We start from the raw sequence: 21,243 nt of genomic DNA on the forward strand, positions 1-21,243 counted from the left end.
CTCCAAACGCTTGCTGTTTCCCCAGAAGGGGTTAGGACAAGCAGGAAGCGCTCAGATGTTCGGACATTCCTGTTAAACCTGTCTTGGGATTTCTCTTAACTAGCACCGTGGCGCAATATGATCGATCCCCCAGTGGGAAGGGTACAGGGATCCTCAAGAAGCTCCTCACTTAAAAGCAGGGGGAAAAAAAGTTCTGCAAAACCTTGGCTTCCTGTAACTACAGCCTGAGCTCTGCAGCACACTTTCTCAAAGTTCAAAGCAGTGACTGCACGGTTGCTATCCCAAGTCCTCCTTGTTTGTTTACTTTATGGATTAAAAACCTAGTATTGCTGAAATAGTCCCTGAGTCAGGCAAAGTCCAGCTCCAGCCAGACCAGCAGACACCTGCAGTTTCACTCCATGACCCTCACTTCCTGCAGAGACCAAACAAAACCGTTGCACAAGTCATTTTCGCCAGTGAATTACACGCAGCCGGGGAATCTACAAGGAAGAGAATTCTTTTTAAAGAAGGAACCATCAGTTCCACGTCACTGAAAGAAAAGATAAAGGCAAAATATTCCGCTGCCATGCCAGCAAAGGTTCTGATTTGTATCTTCTTTCAAACACAACTTCTTGAAGCATCTTTCAACATCAGAAGTATCTGAACATAGGCAACATTATGACTCCCAGATTCAAGTCCACACAAACCACCCCATTCTTTGTAGGCCTCCAGGTTTTGAAAATGCTTATCCTTGTTGTCAGCTGACACGATGTAAATATTATGCTAGAACAGAAAACACTGAGAAAAGCGTTCCTATTTCTGTCACGCTTGTGGTTTATTTTCATCTCTTCTGCCAGTTTCAAGCTTGCTTCGCTTTGTGCCTGATGTTGCAGAACAGTTTACAAAGGAGGGTTTGTTTTCCATTTCTCCTCCGACTCAGATTTTAGCTTCACCCCTCCAACCAGGGGTGAAGAGATTTAGAGAGACGCAGTGCTCAAGGGTTTCTTTTAAAAATCGTATGTAAAATACCCAGTCTTGGAGAGTACCTAATTCCATTCTCTTACCACATACCTACCCTCAGCTTTTTCTTTCAATTTTTATACTTCCAAATTATTTTTTCAATTCCTAAAGAAATGACTTCAATGAGAATGCATTGAAATGAAAAGATCAATTTTCTCCCAGATAGAGGGATTGATTTCCACTGGATGGACAAGAGCCCCAGCTTAATTTTTGTAGCTATAGACTTTCACGGATCTGGTTCATAATCACTTAAGTTTGTGCAGCCCTTCTCAACACGTCACAGCAGTCACTGATGGGGAGATCAGCAATCAAATCCAGATGCATTTTGTACCCTTAACAGTTGAAACATCTGAAGAACGATGCATTTAATGAAAAATATCAAGTGCTTCACAGGATGCAGTTGACTTATTTGTGGGCAAGAGGAGGAAACTAGTTACTACCACTAGTAATTTAAATAAAGGAAGACTGTTTTCAAACATTTAATGACATCCACATAAGCCTTAAATATCAAACAGCATCTGAACAACAAGAGAACAATAACCTAACAACCTAGCAGCAGAGCAGCCTCCAGGTTTTTGTATTAACTTATTAAGCAAAAGCAATTATACCTACAGCAGTGTTCCTTCCTGGTACTCTGACAGGACTGCAAGGCTTATTGATCCACCATTTCTGATGTCTCATCAGGATTATTTCCAGCTGAGTGCATGCTGTGGTCAAAACTTTGCACTGAAAGCTCAGGGTGCTATGTCATCTGGTCTGTAGGAACTCAAAGGCTTTCTTTCCCTCCTAGTGCCTTCTCAAGCTTTTTTTCTCATATTCTGAAAGAATACAGAAGCCTTATCGATGAAGGAAACAAGAAACAAAACCAAAACCCACCCTTGCTGGATGCTTTTGCTCCCTTACTGCCAAGCTGACAGCAAGGACTAAGCATAATGATCCTCTGATACTGTCAGTGAAAGGAACTCCCCAGAGCTACATACTTTTTCCAGCCCAAAAGAAAAAAAAAAAAACACCATTAGACCCCTTCCCACAACTCAAATATACAACTCTCCCAGAAGGGGGTATTCCTTTTGGCTTCTGCATTGTCCTTATACTAATTTAATACCCTATTCCTTCTATTGTGGAACCTGGGACTCTGCCATATCAAGAAATAGGAGGTGCCCATAAACCACCTAGGGGTAGACTTCAGACAACTTCAGTAGCTAAGCAGCAAACACCTGCTTAGCTACAGGGTCATCCTGAAAATATTCAGGGTTTGGAGAAATCAATTAAAAAAAAATTAAACAGTTACTCAAAGCTACCGAACATTCACTGGGAGCGGAGGGGACATGACTCAGACTCGAAGACAGCCGAGTAACCCGAACGGATAACTGGAATTCCTGTGAGGCACACACCCAGGTCCTAAGAACAAGGTTTCTTTTTGGAACCAGTTTAATATCTTCTAAAGATAGACACGTACCATCATTAAGAAGCACAGCTTTTCAACCAGCATGTTAGAACAGAAGTAGCAATTGCTAGAGCGAATAAAATATTGAGTGCACCCTCAGTAAGTTCGCAGATGACACCAAGTTAGGTGCGTGTGTCGATCTGCTTGAGGGTAGGAAAGCTCTGCAGGAGGATCTGGATAGGCTGCACCGATGGGCTGAGGTCAACTGCATGAAGTTCAACAAGGCCAAGTGCCGGGTCCTGCACCTGGGGCGCAATAACCCCAAGCAGAGCTACAGGCTGGGAGAGGAATGGTTGGAGAGCTGCCAGGCAGAGAAGGACCTGGGAGTGATGGTGGATAGTCGGCTGAATATGAGCCAGCAGTGTGCTCAGGTGGCCAAGAAGGCCAACGGCATCCTGGCTTGTATCAGGAACAGCGTGACCAGCAGGGCTAGGGAGGTGATCGTCCCCCTGTACTCAGCTCTGGTGAGGCTGCACCTCGAGTACTGTGTTCAGTTTTGGGCCCCTCGCTACAAGAAGGACATCGAGGTGCTTGAGCGGGTGCAGAGAAGGGCGACGAAGCTGGTGAGGGGCCTGGAGAACAAGTCCTACGAGGAGCGGCTGAGGGAGCTGGGCTTGTTCAGCCTGGAGAAGAGGAGGCTCAGGGGCGACCTTATCGCTCTCTATGGGTACCTCAAGGGAGGCTGTAGCGAGGTGGGGGTTGGCCTGTTCTCCCACGTGCCTGGTGACAGGACGAGGGGGAATGGGCTTAAGTTGAGCCAGGGGAGTTTTAGGTTAGATGTTAGGAAGAACTTCTTTACTGAAAGGGTTGTGAGGCATTGGAACAGGCTGCCCAGGGAAGTGGTGGAGTCACCATCCCTGGAGGTCTTTAAAAGACGTTTAGATGTAGAGCTTAGGGATATGGTTTAGTGGGGACTGTTAGCGTTAGGTCAGAGGTTGGATTCTGATCTCGGAGGTCTCTTCCGACCTGGATGATTCTGTAATACGCTGAGGAAAAACGTAAATGGGAAAAACACAGAGAGCAGGGAATCTTAATGAGTTTTCTTCCTGGGCTTCTAATTGCTCCCATACCAACATCTCCTTTAATTTTCTGCACCATTCCTCCACCCCCCAATCTTCAATTATTATTTAAAGAAATTATTTGACTGAGTGTACAGCTTTAAGACAAGTGTAAGAAGGCTTGTCTACATTTGGCTCTTCCTGGCAGAGCTCTACCAGGTAGTTTTATTTAGGTTGTTAGTCACATGGTTTTCATATAAATATCATTTTCACATAAAGTTAGCTCACAATTACTGTCTCTCACCCAATATTTGAAATTTTTATAACATCCATCAAAATATTTTAACTTCTGGAATTTATCAAGGACTGATTTGTCACAATTTCAGCAGGCTCTCCAAATAAGTAGTTCTTAACATGCTGTTCCAAAACTGAATGCTCATACTGAACAGGAGTGTTCAAAATAATAAGATTGATATACTCTAAAGATACATACACTCACATACAAGATGCCAGTTTCTAGGTAGCAGTAGTTTTAAGCTTCATTCACTTTTTTTTTTTTAGGTTTGGCTCAAACATTTGATCCAGCTGTAATATGTTCTTGTCTTTGGTAGTCACCATAAGAGGATCGGGAAGTAAATTACTCCGGAAGCAAATTAAGCATCTGGAGATTACACACGGGGAAGTTATTATGTCATATTATTACCTATATCACAGTTCGCAGGAAACAAGTGTCAGCAGTTGATATTGTCTTTGGTCAACTAAAGTTTTAGTATGACCTTTGGGGATCAGAACAAGATGAGAAGCTGGGTATTCTCTGCTACCTTGATAACAGGAACTTAAGATTTAGTTAGTTTTAAGCATTCCAGGTCTCCAGTTTCACAGTAGCACTTTCCCCATCCTTTATGTATGCCTCAAACTGCACATAGGTCACAGAAAACACTGCTAAAACAGATCTGAGCAAAGTACACTTAGGTATGAAAAATAGGACTGAGCTTAATAGATTAGCTTATTATACCTGTTTTGCTACAGTAAAAACATTCCCAGAGCCAAGCTCATCTTTCAGATGTGCAATGTTTATGCTTGCACTACGTAAACACATGCAAGAAGTGGATTGCAGTTTGACTATCTGGAAGTCGGAAGCTTATCTACATTCTCTGATAGGCTGCCAACACACTTGTCACTCGTGATTCTGAAGAAACAGGAGATAAAGCTGTACTACAGAAGTACTGCTCATTCAAACACTCTCAGAACAGATTATCATATTGTCACTTGCAAGTCTATATCGGTTTTTCCTTAGAAGCACTTACCAGGACCCCAATGGCAACGCGAACAAAGGAAAAACATCTGAGCTCTATCGTTCTGAACACCACTGAGTAAGTTTGCCTTAATCATTTGAAGACATCTTCAAGATCTTCAGATGTTTGGTCCCCAGACTCCAAAGGATCCTATTTGCTGACCAAGAGCTTGTTGCCCTTTAATGGATGCTTCTGGACAGAACAGCATGCTAAGCTGGGTTGATATTTAAGATCCTAATCAGCTGCTTTTGAATAAATACAAAAAGGTACTGAATGACTGCCTATTTTGTAACATTGCAAAGCGGCACTGGGCTTGCATCTTTTTTTCCACTCGTTAAAGGAAAAAATATAAACACTCCATAAAGAGTAGAAGTCACTGTACTACCTCTGTCTTACCAGGCAAAAGATAACATAGGAAAAAATAACAAAATAAGGCTCAGGATCATCATGCTGTTATGTCCATGTAGTTCACTGTCTGAGTGTTTCAGCCTTCTCTGCGCTGATCACTTATTTTGCTCTAGCTTCCTGATGCTGTCAAGGAACCACTACCCAAAGAAAGATCCTTCCCCAAAGGACACAATAAAGACTTGTTGGCAGCCTAGCAGAGCATCTGCCGTCCCACATCTTCTCTAGATCACAGGAAATTTGCAGTTACCAGCCACCGGGAGCGGCACAGGAGGCAGCAATGTTTCATAATGTTTTATAAAATCCTCCACCCAGTTACCGAGGGTAAAGGTTGTGCTTCACCATGGAAAGTCAGAGAGAGAGGTTAGTCACCACTTTCATCACAGGGTGGTGAGCAATCGCACTGACTAATGTGTGCTTTAAAGAGACTCTGCTACGGCTTATCAGGCGAGAGGCAGTTAGAAAGCCACACACTTAGGGGAAACTTATCAGTGATACATCCTAAAAATATTTCAGCAACTACTAAAGAGATAACGCCTGGCAAGTTTTTCCCTTGTGCTACTCCCAAATAGAAGCATAGCACCAGCTGCAAAGTAAGAGGTCACATTTATGAGAACATTCCCAAATATTCCCTGAGGCAATAAAAAACCCTCTTCCTAAGAGTATAAAGAGGATAGCAGTTGCTTAAATCCACGGAGCACTTTACAATGTTAGCAGGTAATAAGCCAGAAGTACATGCACAACTTGTACAGCCCAGACAAAAGCTATTTTAACACCTCTGTATACACAAAGCCTCATCCCTCACAGGTCACGTTTAACAAAGATGCAGTACAGACATTAGTCCTTGCAAGGCATATGACTTAAAAGATATCCAGTAACTACAGTCCTCATCCAGAGACAGCAGAAAGATTCCACATCTGAGCACAGGACACATTTAAAAGTGGTTAGCTTCAGACCTTAAGTTAGTTTCACATATTCCTCAGTTCTTGTCACACCCCACATTACAAATTAGAGGCGCCTCCATAGGAGCAACACTTGTAAAGTCCCAAGCAATGAAAACATCCTTTTTCAGTAACATCCCACCTCTTTTTCCTTCCCTATTTGAGGGTATCCCACACATGCATCCTGACACATTGTACCCTATGTGATATATCACACCAGTGTGAAACAAATCTGGAAGGGTGTGTGTGTGTCATGGAATACCCTGAACACCTTCTCTTTCCCCTCTCCCACACCCATATCCTAAATAGCTTCCAATGTGATCAGCTCTGGTCCAGCTGCCTAGAAAGCCTCATGAGTAGCATCTGGGAGGGATGACACCCGCAGCACATCCTCTGTCACTAACAGTAAACATGGAGATCAGATGGCACAGATGATGAGCCACGACCTGCTCCCTGCTGCAGTCCCCCCTTCTGTCTCCTCACCTTGCCCTTACCACCAGGGGCTCCCAACCCCACCTGCCATCAGCAGCTCGAGGCTCCTGCAGCACAACCAAAGCTCCAGTGAGAGCCGGGAATTCTCAGCCCTCTTTGTCAAGCCGGGTCACAAACACCAGAGAGAATCAGACCCATTAAGATCAGAGACCTTCAAGATCATCTGGTCCAACCATCACCCTACCACCAACATCACCCAATTAACTTTGGACAAGAGGGCTTTGCCCTCACAGCAGCCCTCGCCTCCCTTGCACACAGGTCTTGCTTCCCAGCCCACCTCAGGGGCGCAGCCGCCATTACATGACGCCTCCTCCCTCACGCGGCCGCCATTACACGACATGGCCACGCTTCTCTTGGCTTCCCCACCACCATTTTCTCCTCATGTTCGCAGCTTCCCTTGCCCTGGTATTTCAGCAGTTATCTGGTTTTATTTCTAACACAGACACTAAGACTACTGAACAACTAATACCATGATTAATATACACAAATGGTTATGTGGGAAATTCACAGGAATCTGTGATGTTGTGCTGATTTGTTTTTCTAGCTGCCAGCTTGTCATAACTGAAGCTGTAACTGCCATAATTGTTTTTTTCCCCCCTACCAAAATGCTACCCATCATGTTTAAGTACTATAGAGTTAAAGCTTAAAGTCATCATGATTTAAATTTTTAACCCAATCCCATGGTCTTCCTTAAACTTGTTCAACTGTTCCACTAGCTCAAGGTTTTCTATTAATAGAAGAACATACTTTCCACATTATGCTGACAAGAAAAAAATAATTCCTTTTAATATTTAGTCATGGAAAATGACACTGTTTAGCTTTATACACTTAGAAGTGCTATGCACTTCAACACTTCCTTCTTCATTTTTGTTTCCTCTACAGATTGATGAGCACAACATGCTTCCTTTGGGCTATCTGTTCTTCTGGCTGTCACACATCTCCCCACAGCACGGGGTAGCAGCGAGAAATAGGGTTTCTAATGGATGGTAGGAGTGGGGCAGCAATCACAAGTACCACTGAAATCTTTCTGCAATACCTTTCCCAGACATTTCGCCATCTCCTTTTGAGGCACCACCCTAGAGGTGGGCAGGTGTTGAGTGAGAAGGCTGAGAGTACTATTAATGTGTTTTTACTGCCTCTCAGAGCTGTTTGCCTAAGTAACTAAACATCTCCAAAATAATATAAACCTCTCTCCATTATTCCTTGCTATACTGCAGCCTTTGATAAGAAGTATTTTCTGTCTTCTAGCATTTAACAACCCCACATTGAACATCACTGCAGTAATGAAATCTTTCTATGTCAAGCCCCTCGTGAGACTTTCATTTCATCCTTTCATTTATTTTCCTTCCCCTTCTCACCTAATAGTTTGAGAAGTTTACTGCCTAAAGCTCTTAGAAAGGATTGAAAGAACCACATTTGTGATGCTCACTCTGAATCCCTATTTACTAAACATGTATATTGTTCATTTTCTGTTTCTTTGTTTAAAGACCTGGCCAGTAACATGACTGTCACTAACTTGAATCAAGATAGTATTTCCACAGTAGGAAACAAAACCAAGCTGGAACCCAAATCTAGTTCTGACATTCATCTTACTAACTATGAAGAATACTCCCAGTTCTGGCCAAAGAAAAATAGCAAGGTCAAGATAAAGAAATCTGTGACTGAGCAAACAAAAATTTGAGAAAACAGACTTGGAGAAGTATATTTACGACTACATCTCACAGTTCAGCCACATTCTCATGTGTGGTCCTGGAGCTCTCAAACTTCATTCTGAACAGAAAGCATTTTATGAAAGTGATTCAAAAAGCATCCTATCCCATGACCCACCAGCCATCTAAATGTGCATTGAGTTGGGAAGAAGAGAAGACTTGAAGGATTTATGTAGACTAGCTGAAACATGGAAAGACAGTAACTATAAACAAGGTGACAAACATGGTTCTGGAAAAGTTATCCCTCAGAAGAGGCACTGCAGCAGCCAGAGCTCCAGCTGACAAAAACTGTATGTCATCTCCAGACTCACCAAGACAAGTGATGTTGTGCATGTGAGCCAAGTAACCACAGCGGATAGTAAATAAGTGGTGGATCTCAGCTGTGTAACAAGAGAAAGAACTCAGTGTTCAACTGGAAATTATTGAATCACTTCTTCTAAAAGAAGAGAAAGTACTTCAGCAAGATTAGGACACAGTAAAAAAAAACAAACAATTATTCTGGTCTCCCAGCTGGTGTCTTCTCATGAGGAAGGACATCTGACCACATACTATCATTTCTGTTGTGCTCCTGCACATCTTCCTCAAAAATCTCAATTATGGCAAAATATTTCCATGCATCAGCAAGGGCAGTCCACATGCTGCCTTGCAACTGGCCTTATAACTTTAGGGCAAGTCAAAATAATCAGTTACTGTCTGGAGAAGAACCTGAAAGCTAGACCTTGTAATGGTTTCCATTTCAGGATCTGTTGTCAACATAGCACTACAGCAACCCAGCCCACTTGCTAAGGTACCTACCTACACCTAACACGGAGGCTTGATGCTACACACCCTTGTGCTGGCCTGCTAAAAGATCAGCTGTTCCACAGCCATTTTGTAGCTACAGACAGCCACTGCACATACCTCTGCTCTTACTTAATCTCCTCAGGCAGGATATCTTGCTACAGGTAGGCCAGTGCATCCAAATAGCAGTGAAGCCAAAGCTACGTTAGGCACACACACCTGCTCTGGAGAGGTAGCAAATGGTATGAAGGAAGTCTCACACAGACTTGATCTAAAAGGTGAATTGGGATGACTTCACCTGACAGTCACCATTTCAAAAAGTTGATAGCTTGTCAAATTTGTCTTTTGTGTTCCAGTTGTGTAGCTATAACACAACCTGGCAAGGATAACAACAAATGTGTTAACACCAACTGCTTTTCCAGGACAGGCATTAAAAATAAGAAGCACCTCCACAGTAGCAGTTACAGTACCACAATGTCTAGAGGCAGAAGCTCTCTAGAGTAGCAGAAACAAATCGGGAAGAAAACAAGACCCATGCACATTGGACTGCAATGCTAGCATTTCAGAGTTGTACCAAGATGTTAACAACTGCTGGGCAGCCTAAAATGACAGCCTAAAGCATTCTGCACTAATCCCTGCTCATGCTCTCTTAAAACTGTTTCATCAAGACAAGATACAAACATGGACTGGTTCAGGACTTGTCATACAAGCTGCCACCCACAAGACCATCTTTTATTTAGCTGGAAGCAGAAGTCAGGCTGGGATAATAGCAAGTTCCACCCTGCGTTATGCTGCTCCACTCCTTCCAAAGCAGTAGTAATAGAGTTAGTTCCTGCAAGAAGTCTAGGTTATGTAAATTGAACTCACTGCAGGTCAGTGTTAATTTCATTCAACTGCATGAAGTACAGTTATCTCTGCCCTAAGCCTGTACAAAGATAGTTGAACACAAACTACTCATGTGTAGGGTGATTGGGTGATTTTTTTAAATAGAATTAGATCATCTAAAAGGCACAGACCCAATCTATTTTTCCCCTTCCTAATACTTTGACTTTTAATAAATCAAAGAATCTGTGTTTTTATATACATAAAAATAACCAGAAGATCTTTTAATAGCAAGCACATATGAAAAAAAGTTTAAAGAAGCCATCTAAAAAAAAAAAAAAAAGTCTTCATACCACAAGGAATGCAAAAATGCTGCACAGGCACAAGATACAAATTGAGTTAGAGTTCAGTAGCTTAGGTCCTCTAGAAAGCAGGCTCTATGCTCTAAAGCAGCTAGATAATCCATTCTTAAAGCTTCCCAGATGACTTCCCATCTTTCAGTGTCCCATTCAAGAGGGAAAAATACACAAGAAACAGCAATGTCAGTATTCCAGCAAATACTGGCAAGCAAGTCAGGCCTGAAAATCATCTCCATCCCCTGAGCGAGACTGATTTCCTTTTATTTGGAATAATGCACATTGTGAGCTGCCTTAATTATTAGAGTAGACTCAGCTGTGCTGGTCATACACAGAAAAGAAGCATCCCATTTTTTGATGAAAGACATCTTCCAAAGCCAGGAGTCCTTCCTACATTCCTAGTACAGTTATGCTAAAACATAACTCAAAAGAGTAGTAGCATCTTCAACATTGAAACAGTCCCATTCCAACAGAGTAATTAGCTGTCTAAAAAGGGACTGTTCAGAGAAAGCTTTAGGAAGCTGAAAGCTCTCATGTCTGTCAGTAAGACTTATGAAACCGAGCTGGGCAGAATAGAGGCCTGTTCACCTCTGCTTCTATGGGGTAAAAGCATAAGCACCAAGATCACACAGGCTGCTCTCTTACTCTGCAAGAAGTCGAGGCAGTCATCCCAAGGGCCTGGGTCACAATTCACAGTAAGGTTTCTTGCGCACATTCAGACACCAGAGCATTGAATGCCCTACACACACACACAGATATTCCCCAGCAAGAACTCCTGTTTCTACTAAGACTAAACATTTGAGCTGAAACGTGGACTTCTGTGACAACTTGGTCTAGGAACCAGGTTACTAGTCTGTTTAACTACAGGGCATCAGCACACGTTCAGGAGGCAGCACAGCACAAGACAGGCATTCACACACTTACATACTTTCCCTAAGGCATGAATCCATCCTGAACTGCTTGGTAAGAGGCTAGTTGTTTCACATATACTAATGTGAAAACATTGCATGTTAAAGCCCTACTCATAACAGCAACAGGACAAACACAAGCCATTTAACAACACATTTTTTACGCACTATGACTAGCTTTCATCTGCTGCATCACACTACTGCAAATATCCAATAAAAATACTGTCCTCTAGTTTACAGGCCTTTTGATGAAAGGAGAAATGATTATAACGTGATTTTAACTGAAAACACTGTAGATTATCACTATAAATGCACATGTAAACAGATTTTTTTCATATTTCACTTTTAGCAACAAGTAACGAAAGCATAAGCTACATAATATCAACACAACTCCTGCTGAGTAATGCAACCTATTAAAACTGGATTAACTATTTTTTATAAGTGTTATGGAAGATTAATTGAGGTAGCACTTGCTTCAGCCCCAATTACAACATTCCTCCTGAATCTGCCCTAGTAGTTGCAATAGTTATCTACGACTCCATGTACAATTACTTCCATAATTAACAGCTCTTTCCTGTGCATTATACACCTCAATAATGTTTTGAACAAACTGTGTTGCCTTAAACACATGTTCTAAAAAGGCTTGCAGTGCTAAAGGATTTGTGCTTGATTTCACTGGTGTAGGGGGAGAACAGGAATAAATACACGTACTTCAAGTCATAAATAAGGAAAAAACACAAGGCTCAGGAGTTTGTCCTTAATGCACCAAGATGGAATAGGGTGCTCATGCTTTCCTACAGCACCTCTCCCCGCTACATTCCTCCACTCCCCCTCCAGAATCTCCTGCTGATGTCTCAGTTTAATTCTCTTCCATCTGAGTGGCATTAGTTAAAGTGTTCAGTCTGAAACCAAAGATGTCAAAGACTTTACTTTAAGCTTTCTATAAGTCCAAGTTAAAGAAATAAAAAATCAGAAACCACTTGTGGAAGCATTCATACTGCAGAGTAAAACTAAGCCAGACAGCTACTTATCTTGTTGAGACCATCCAATGACTAGTGTGATGTACACTGGAAAGCATAAGCTGCCTGTGGTCAGTAGAATAATTACTCTTTTTAAAAAAGAAGCCCTATATATAAGTGAAAAATATTTTTAGAGCAAGAACTGTAATTATTTATCTTTATCAATAGAGCTTCTTTAGTCTAGCTACTTTAGCTTTGGCATTTGACAAGCATCATGCCTTGCCCTGTGACTATCAGCTGAGGTGTAATTTTATTCATCTTCAACTTTCAGAAGTCACTATAAGTTACTTTAACTTTTACCATACATGAATACATTACTCCATCTTACTTTACACTGACCAGTACTACACTGAGGAAGCAACTTGGTCATAGTTATGTCTTCTCGTGCATATAAGAACAGCTTATTCGATTTTTAGGAACTGCATAGATGAAACTAACCACCACGGTTACCACAAAAAAGCTACCCTCAGTTAGAAGGGCTTTCTGTGCAGCTATGCAGGTTGTGTAGTACTCAGTTTCAGTTGTTTGGTAAACACCACTGAAAACAATGAATTTTAGAAGGGTCTGCAAATTCAGGATCCAGTCACTGCAGGGTACAGCAGCATACATCTGTAACACTCAGCTCTTCAGGAAATTGTCTTCATACTGACATCTAAGTCTGCTATGGCACCTTAGGAGGAGCAGTGTCTTTAATACCCCTTGCTTCATACCCAAAGGGGATGGCACAGCCCTTCCTCTCAAGGAAGAAGTTCTTCATGGATGTTCACATATTTCTGGGAAAAACAAGACACTGAGACGTTCCCCCTCCATTTTAGTACCTGATTGCTTTTACTAGTAAATATAGGATTCTGACTGCTTCAGTCACTGTTCTTTCTCACAGGACAGGAAGACACACAGCTCTACTTCGGAGGACCAGCTTTAGCATGCTGGCATGTTTCCTACATCATGCAGAGTTGTTTTTTCAAACACTTTCCAAATCACTTATAGTTGTGTGCACAGTACACATCAGGACTGTAACACCACCATTCTGTGAAGATAAAGCAGACCGAGCATCTGCACTTCTGCAGTAACTGCCACTGAAGAAGCATCTTAAGTCAGCCTTGTTACTTATCAAGTAAGGCCAAATTTTGTGCTCATAATGAGTCTCTACAAGGCCAAGGTGGTACTCCAGAAGACATAAGTTAATTCTTATCAAATGACACACTCAAAACAATGTACAGAATCAGACTGCAATCAAATGAAGAGAAGGTTGTGTGTCCAAGAAAGGCACTGCAAAAGAAGGGTAAGTTACAACACTCTTACACAGTATCCTCACAGATTAGTGCAGTATTATGAAAACAGGAAATAAACTTGGATAGGGATTTTGTCAGGCTCCTAATACACAGCAACTAAAAGAACACATTAACTTTTTAACCTAAGTGCAAGTACCAGTGTAAGATACTGAGAGCTTTTATATACACCTGAAGCAGATAAGTTACCAAAAATACTAAGTACAAACTAATCCAAAATAGAACTATAGCAGTGAATTTCTCTCAACGTTGAGCAACAAAAGCTATCTTCAAATTTTCAGTTTAAGGGCTTATTTTTGTGCATTATAATTTCAATATAAATTCAAACCAGAATAACTGGCAGAGGATCAGATGACAGAATCCTACAATACTACATCAAGTATGTTTTCAACACTGCTAAGACAGTAACACAGCATTCCAGCTTTTAAAGCGTCCTTTAGAGGCAGCAGCAGTGATGGGAACAGTTTGCCTCAATACAGTCTGTGTTCAGTCTCAAACTGAAACATGGGCAGTGGTATTTGGCACTTTTATAAAGCATCTACAAACAGCAAGTGCTGTTTCCCATTTACAAGGTTGATGTGGGGGAAGGACGAGAATCAGATGAGCTGTAATTGCTGTAGAAATGTATTAGAACTATCGACCAGATATACAACGTATCATGCCCTCTGTAATTAAACAATTAACAGCTATGAGGTATGACCTTCACTACTGCTGTTTCTCTTCACCAAAGTTTGTTACCTTAAACAAGGAGAATCAGTACAACTGCTGCACTAGGCAACTGCTCAGCACTCGAGTAAGCATAAGCAGGAACCGGGGTGTGTGCATAAGCAAACATTTTGTCACCGTTAGGTACGGTTCACGTCGCTTTCTGTGAGAAGTGAGTCACTCACTCACCACACAGCAGCTTAAGGTCTTAAGAGACTTAGTGTAGTCACACTGTGCTGCAGGTAGTTGTAAAAGTAACTCAAACTAATGTTTGAACTCAGAAACAGTAAAAAAGCAGATGACTTCTACAGACAGGTGTTTTACCAAAGATATATTGGGGAGGTAATGTGGCAAGAGACTTCTAACAGCACTTCAGTAAGAAGATATTACCTTTTGCTGTGGCTTTAAGGTAGAGCTTACAGGACCTGTGTTGCAGGCAATCTCTGCCAGAGGCTTGTTCTTGGAGGCTGGAGGGAATCCCATACTGATAGTCACAAAAGCCGTTTAATTTCATAGGTAGCCAAGACTTGAAAAAAAAAGCAACCAACCAAATTTAAATTCTACTTAGAGGTAAGAGTGCCACAGATTTGTGACTGAACTCAGAAGAGTTTGAGTCACAAATGCAAACCACACCAAGTTTTGCGAGGTTTGCAAGTCCTGATGGCAGTGTTGCAGAGAGAAGACCGAATAAGTGCGCCCAAAGCACACTTAAAGCATTCTAGTATTTAAAGCTTCAATTTTGGAACATTTGTTCGTGACTGTAGCAAGACTGACCTGGGCCTAAGGTATCAGCAGAGACACTAAGCAAAAAGATCTCCTCTCCCAAAACACTGAAAGTTGCATTGCTTTATCTGGGACAAAATGCTTTACACAGAAGGAACAGGTAAGCCAGCCTCTGCAATTTCATTTTCACCAAGAACATTACTAATCGCCAGGGGAGTTTCTGGAAAGTAGTGATTACAAACTGCTGTAGGCAGCTTGTAAATTCTCAGATGGCGGATTAGAATGAATGATTTAAGAGATTTGTTAGTTTCCTGCTTTTGTTTTGCTCACTTTTCTTTGATTTCTTTCACGATCTCCGCCTCTTTTGCCATTAACGTTACTGTAATTGAAGGCGTACGTTGAACCACTACTTGTACTCCCAACTCTCCATTCAGCCATAACATGCTTGGGTTGTATCTAGGAAACTGAATTCAACCCTACACATTTTATTTCAGTATTGCAGATTTACTATTGCTAAATTAAAAATAATTCTGAATGAATTTATTTTAAGTTGACCCATTCTTAAGCAAGCATCCATAAATGCTCTGCGCCAGTTCAGTTTAAATCATTTAAGCTGATGCAACTTTCCAAAACATTCAGTGCTGTACCCAAGAGGCTTGGCACCTTTTCTCAAGGCCACACCAGGCCACTTTGTATCAGTAACCATAGACACAAAAACACTGCAAAGCCTTGCTTGAAGCTTACTGCATCGCCCAGAATTACGGTAAGATTGAGCCTAGGAAAGTCTCAACATAGAAAGAAAACAATACTACAGGAGAGAGCAGCCAGAAATTAGAAGTCAGCAATATTAAGGCATTGTTTTGTGTGCCAATGAAACTCACCCTCTGGAAGTTTCACAGTTCCACTGACAGCAGCAAGTGAGTTTCTGTTTACAAAGTCTATAAAGAATTAGTGGGATGTCCTTGAAGCAGACACTGCTGTGGCAAGTTAACCTACATAAACTGAGGGAAAGCAAGAGATCTGCAGTTTTGTTCGGATGCCTTCAAATGAACAGGATGTTCTTGGGAGTTACACATCTGGGGAAGGGACAATTACGCTGCTCAATATTATTATTATTTTTTTTTTTTTTAAACTATAATGCTGTCGTGCCTAAGCTTCATTATTGCAAGCAGGTTCTCCTCCAAGTAGTCATCCTGAAGAATTTCCTCCTTGGAGGATTTACATCCAAACAGTGTTTTATTAAGAACCTTTCAATTTGCAACGATTAACTCAACAGCTTCAAAACCTCCAACGAACTACTTAACTCCCTCATCCATAGAGCAGACTAAACTTCAATTTTTTCACACCATCAGGCTGCAAACAAGAGGACCCACAACTGACACCGCATATTTTGAAAGGGACTTAGCACAAGGTAAGGCAGGAAGATTAACCCAGCTACAAGCACAGCCTCAAGGCACAGCAATCTCCGTGTTTCAGGCATGTAAATACATTTCCTAGAGGGCAGCAGGTTTTCCTGAAGCTGATTTGGTTTTATAAAGAGGTTTAGTCCTGCTAGAATTCAATAAATATATGACAGACTTCCAAGCTCAACTATATCAGCTGGAAGTACTTGTCTCCTTGTATTACACATCCCCACACAGCAGCTATCTCGGGGAAGTAGTGATAACATCAGCAAGTGTCCTGGTACAGGAGAGGCTTGCAGAGCCTTACTAAAACAGCAGGGTCCAGCCTGCAGTTCGGAGATGGCATCGGAACAGGTGCAGCTGATATGGACAGAGGGATCTGTGTTACACAAACCCTTCCCTTCAGCTGCTCATAAGGTCCTCAGCATCTGCTGGGACCGCGGTGCCTGCGTGCCCGACACACGGAGCGTCCCGCAGCATCCTCTGGGACAGTGGTGCCCATGGTACAAACAATTCTCCCAGCAGACAGAGAGCTCTGAGGACAGTGGACCTAGTGTTGCACTGGTCTTCCCAGCATCTGCCCAGACCACTGCAGTACCATACCCATACTAAATAAAAGTGTCACAGCATCCGTATTGTCCACTCCCTGCAAACAGTATCAAATAATACTGTAGGCTGACAGCCTATCAAAATTAGAAAGCAAATCCAAATTAAAGAAGTATGCAACATTATTAAAAATATCTGCATCTTCAAACTGAGTTTCTATAGTAGGAAAGAAAGTCACAAAGAAAGAGTCATGAAGAGCTATTTCTTTAAAAGCCTTCTTGCATTCCCTGGTCCTTAGCAAGGGAGGAACTACTCCTTTTTTAAAGCCCATTACTTGTTTTAATAACTTTTTTCTTTACTAATCCTTAAAAACAAAAATCAATACAATATTTTTCAGTCTTTGTACTTCAATTAGGTATATGAGCACACAGGATTCAAAGAATTAGCTGCTTTTTAGAATTTAAAGTACTTTACAGGAAATCTTATTCTGCTCTTCTAGAGACATGGAGGTGAATTTGTTTTTTTTAATTATTATTATTTATACGGAAATATGAAGTCTTTCATAATACTGCATACATGACATAGTATTTCTGGTGTCTACCTAGAACAGACAGTTTTAATTCAGAGGGAAGCTAGTTAGTTCATGAAAACAGGATTGTTAGACCCTGACAATGACTTTTGTATTTCACAGTTCTACAATCACAAAATGCTTTCACGATCCAGAAAACAGATGCTCAAAGTGCAAGCCATGGCTCATGATTTAAAATATAGGGGTACACAAAGTTACTCTGGATTCGGATTGCCAGCCTCAGAGTTGAAGAAACTCTCTTTTCCCACTTCAAGTTCTCATTTCTCCGTTGTGGGTATGTTCACCACAAGGACAGTACAGAAATCAATCTCATTAGGAACCATTGTCCACATCCCATTGTCATCACCTTACAATTTTACTCAAAGCTCCACCCCTTTGATTTTTGCACACATTATACATTGTACCCTTGAACAATGCTTTCCAGAAGGACAGAGACAGTTGTGTTTCTCTCTGTGATCACATTTTGATAACATCTTTTTAATTGAAAAATCAAAGTAAATCCTATCCTGAAGGGAAAAAAAAAAAAAAAAAAAAAAAAAGGAAGCGATTGCACTGACCTCTAGTAAATCGAATCCCGGATCATTTAAGTCAAAATAAAAAAAGTTACTGGCTTCATTCAAGAGTAACTAAGGCTATATGGCATCAAAAAACACGCACCAACAAATAATAAACAAAAGCAACTTCATTAAAAACAAACACCAAACAACTTGGGTTTTAGACAAACCGATGAATAACTGCAGCAGAGTAAAGCTTGCCAGAACTGCTGGGAGCCCCTGGACTCAGGAAGGAGCATAACCGAAACAGGTGTACGTGTGACAGTGCCACCCTGGAGCCATTCTCCTGGGTAACAGGAGCAGCTACCTGCTTCTAAGTGGTTAGGTAGCTTCAGGACAGATATTTATTTAACTTGCTGAGGTCTTGTAAACACAAATAAATAAAAGGATTGGAAAGATTAAGCAGAACAACTGCTCACCTATATTGCATTTTAGGATTTAAGTCTTGCCAGAAGACCCATTTTCACACGGATCTTGAGCTAGGTTGAAGGCAGAAGCTGTGCGGGGGTAGTGGAAAAGTACCTGGTCCCTCAGCAAGAAGTTGAGCTGCACTTCAGAGTTGAAGGCTGGCTTCGAGGAGCGGACCCACGGCAGCACACCTTCACCCCACGACGACCCTCAGCACATCTCCTAACCCCCGGGAGCCTCAGGAGCGCTCTGTCAGCCTCCTGCCCCATCCCGGGGGCAGCATTTAGGCAGGTGCCCCCCGCCCACACCCCCACACACCCCCCTACCTGCCAGCCAGCCCCAGGCAGCCGCTGCTCTCCTTCACGACGCGGCCTCCTCAGCAGGAAAACGTCGCGGGCTGCCCGCCCACAGCCCCCCAGCGGGCGGGCGGCGTCGCCACCTGCACCCTCCCCGCTCCCTTCCTCCTCCTCCTCCTCCTTCTCCTCCGGAGCTTTCCCCGCAGCCTCCCGGAGCGGCCCCGCACTCGGCAGCGGCGCCGCCTCAGCGCCGGCCCTCCCCGGCCGCAGGGCGGCTCCGCGGCGGGGGCGGCGCTGGCTGCGGGCCGCCGCCGCCGGCCTCACGCTCCCCGGCCGCCCACGCCATCGCCGCGCCGTGACTCACTCACCCCTGTGGCGAGCCGAGGCGAGGCGGGGCCGGGCCGGGCCGGGAGAACCGGCGGGGCCGCCCGCAGCCGCTTAACGGCCGCCCGCAGCCGTTTAACGGCCGCCCCCGGCCGGTAACGGCAGCCCCCCGGGGCCGCCTCTGCGCGCGCGCGGCGGCAACGGCCAGCGGGGTCCGTCCCCGTCCCCGTCACCCCCCCCCCCGCCATGGTGTCCTCAGCTCCCCTCAGCGCCGTGAGGCGGCTGGCGGTGCCCGCTCGGTCCCCCCCCCACACACGCGCAGGAACGCGTCTTTTCTCCAAAATAAATATTAAAAGTTACTAACATAAAGATTTATTTCCATCAAGAGATAAATAGAGAGCCCGTAACCGGTCACGGGGATAAACACACACGCACACACGCTTCACGCCACACAGAGGGCTCTGTGGAAGGGGGTTTGGGTTGCAGGTGTTACGCAAAGGGTAATAATGAGGGGCGGATGGAGGAAGGGTTGATGAGGAGGAGATGCAGCCGTGAGGCAAAGTTGCTTCTACAGGCACACAGCAAGCTGTAGACAGAGTGCCCCCCAAACCCCTTTAAGTCCAAAAAAAAATTAAAAAAAGGCAAAAAGGGAATTATGGCCATTCTGCTAATTAATCCAGACACAACAGCCACACGAAACACTCTCCTTCCTCTCTTATTTCTCTAAACACTACGGCATCACATCTGAGGGCCCACCTGCTCCACATCCATGGCTCAGGCACAGGGCGCCCGGTGGCCTCCAGAGGCTCGCTCACGCAGAGTGGCTTGCAGGAGAGGGTCTGCCCAACATCACCCGTGTGTGCAGGAGTCTTGCTCCCAAAAAGATTGTCACAACGTGAGTGGCACGTTCAGGAAGTCACAAAACTCAGCGAGGAGTCAGCAGCACACCTCTCAGCTACATTGCTTGGCCGTAACAGGGCAACCTTCACAGAGCTCTCTTTGGACAGGAATAAGGAGGAAGAGAACTTCATATGGAACAGTTTCATGAGGGAAAAGAAACTTCTTTCACGCTAGAAGTCCACAAGGAGAACAGTGTTCAGATCATGTCCCTCCTGTCCCCCAGCAGGGTGACGGGAGGGAGGGAAGAGAGGAGTTTTGAGGAAAAAGTTACTGTTTGCCTCAGCTGGAACGAACCCAGCATCTTTTTCATTACTGTTTATTTTTTTTTCCTCCTCTTTCATGAGATCAGCAGGGATATTATTGGAAGCAGTAATTCTATAAACGAACACAGCCAGCCCGTGCATTAAAATTCTCTTTCTAAAGAGACACCCAGGCAGTTCTCAGAGGCAGCTGCCACCAGAACCCTGCTCAGAGCCATGGTGCAGAGCTAAATCTGCAGAAGGGAGTTCACGGAGCCAGGCAGGAGTAAGAACCACTTTGAAATTTCTAGTTCAAGCTAACTTTATAGAGTTTATAGAAAGAGTAAGCACTAGCACAAGAAGAGAAAGCCTACTTGCATACCCAAGCCATGGCAGACATCTACGCAGGAGTTAGATATACCAAGCAGATACCCAGCTCTTCCCTATCGAAGGAGTTTTGGAACTAGTGAAATGTATGAACACATACGTACTCTATGTCAGGGTAATCCCTCACACTGCCTCTGCTGTTGCACTGTACGCCCTGGTTCTCACAGCAACCCCATGCCTCAGAAGGTACAAGCTGAGACTCCTACCTTGAAACAGGTGAAGAAACTCCTGAATGGTTTTTTGTTCCTAACCAGTTAGGAATAAATACACAAAAGCCAAGCACATGTAAAATATCAGCGCTCAAAGAGATTCTTCAATAGCACACACTCACAGAGTACTTAATAGCGTTAAGTAAGTTGCATGGCTCTGGAACTGAACACCTTTCAGGGATGACACAAATCCCATCTCCACCACTTCTAAAAAATCAGTTCACTAGTTCCCATTTATCATCAAGGGGTTTAGAGCAAACAAAAACAAACAACAACAAAAAAACCCTTTCGCTTGTAGGTTCACCATTAATAATATCACTATTTCTGTCAACCAAGCAAGTAGACCAAGAGATAACCCACCAGCAAGATCGTAAGAAGAGTTTTTTCCATTACTACTCACATCAGAGCTCAGAAGCACACCATACTGCCCTATAAGCATGGTAAGAAGTAGTTATTTATCCACTACCGTAGTGATTTACCCATTACCATAGCTGATACAA

General features: G+C 43.2%; 1 protein-coding gene across 2 annotated transcripts in view; it reads right to left on the bottom strand.

Moving 5' to 3' along the window:
• SGMS2 (sphingomyelin synthase 2) overlaps positions 1–18,823 on the bottom strand; it is a 39,361-nt gene extending 20,538 nt beyond the window's left edge. The window contains exon 1 of one of the 2 annotated variants that reach the window (XM_084286334.1): positions 18,715–18,823. The gene's annotated coding sequence lies outside the window, so the exon portion shown is untranslated. Of the gene's footprint in view, positions 1–18,399; positions 18,527–18,714 lie in introns of those variants that run through there. The other variant, XM_084286335.1, reaches the window with a different exon arrangement.
• Between the last annotated feature and the right edge of the window lie 2,420 nt (positions 18,824–21,243).

Source organism: Netta rufina (assembly GCF_964035555.1).
Source record: "Netta rufina genome assembly, chromosome: 4".
Classification (NCBI taxonomy): Eukaryota; Metazoa; Chordata; class Aves; order Anseriformes; family Anatidae; genus Netta; species Netta rufina.